Consider the following 1,709-nt stretch of genomic DNA (forward strand, 5'->3'; position numbering starts at 1 on the left):
ATGATTTCAACATAAAAAGTGATGAATACCAAAGTTGTTCAACTCATTAATATCTACAACTTTATTTTGGTCAACTTGTCATTTGACAAAATTTGAACCTTTCAAATTTGAAATTTGAAAAAATGACAAGTTTGAACCAAAATTTGAGACCCAAAATGATTTCAACATAAAAAGTGATGAATACCAAAGTTGTTCAACTCATTAATATCTACAACTTTTATTTTGGTCAACTTGTCATTTGAGAAAATTGGAACCTTTCAAATTTGAAATTTCAAAAAATGACAAGTTCGAACCAAAATTTGAGACCCAAAATGATTTCAACATAAAAAGTGATGAATACCAAAGTTGTTCAACTCATTAATATCTACAACTTTTATTTTGGTCAACTTGTCATTTGACAAAATTTGAACCTTTCAAATTTGAAATTTGAAAAAATGACAAGTTCGAACCAAAATTTGAGACCCAAATTGATTTCAACATAAAAAGTGATGAATACTAAAGTTGTTCAACTCATGAAATATCTACAACTTTTATTTTGGTTATTTTTTCATTTGACAAATTCTTAGCCCACATTGTTCACTAATCTTACACATGTCTTATATAGTTTATAAAACCTTATGAGAGATGTGTCACATTTGTGAACAATGTCATTACCACTTTATCATATGAAGAAATGACCAATACAAAAGTTGTAGATCTTGATGAGTTATTCAAATTTGGTATTTATCACTTTTTTCGGCTGAAATCATTTGGGATACCAAAATCTTGTCTGAAGTTGCATTTTTTTTATATTCAAAATTTAAATTGCTCATACTTTTCATATGTATATATTGACAAAAACCAACAAAATAAATTGATAGAGAATTATTTTAGAAATTTTTAGGAAAAGAAACCATCACATTTGGAGTTAGTATGAGGGAGAACAAATAGTTACAAAGTTGACCCACAGATTAAAAAAAAATCACACTATTCACTATGATCATGTAAGGATCATCTAGAACAGTGTGATTTCTCTTTTTAATCTGTGGGTAAACTTTGTAACTATTTGTTCTCCCTCATACTAACTCCAAATGTGATGGTTTCTTTTCCTAAAAATTTCTAAAATCATGCTTCAACATTTAAGTTTGATCAAATTTGGATGTGACAATGTTTTACACATTTTAAAATTTGAAATTTGTAATTTGACAAGTTCAAACCAAATTTTTAAACCCTAAATGATTTCAGATGTAAAAGCGATGAATACAAAAGTTGTTCAACTCATCAAGATCTACAACTTTTATTTTAGTCATCTTATCATTTGACAAAATTTGAACCTTTCAAATTTGAAATTTGAAAAAATGACAAGTTTGAACCAAAATTTGGACCCCCAAATCATTTCAACTGAAAAAGTAATGAATACCAAAGTTGAATAACTCATGGAGATCTACAACTTTTATTTTGGTAATTTCATAATTTGTTAAATTCTTAGTACACATTGTTCACACAAACATACATGAATGTAGTCTCACACACACATACATGAATGTAGTCTCACACACATACATAAATGTAGTCTCACACACACATACATGAATGTAGTCTTACGAACACTGACACACTTACATAAAACTAGCTAGCCCACCATGACAACTTTTCCCTTGACACCTTTTCGTTCCCATGGCAATACATCTTTGGGCAGGTTCTTTTCCACAGCCTCGATCTTCTTACAA

Source organism: Miscanthus floridulus, chromosome 17 (genome assembly GCF_019320115.1).
Source record: "Miscanthus floridulus cultivar M001 chromosome 17, ASM1932011v1, whole genome shotgun sequence".
In the NCBI taxonomy this organism is placed as follows: Eukaryota; Viridiplantae; Streptophyta; class Magnoliopsida; order Poales; family Poaceae; genus Miscanthus; species Miscanthus floridulus.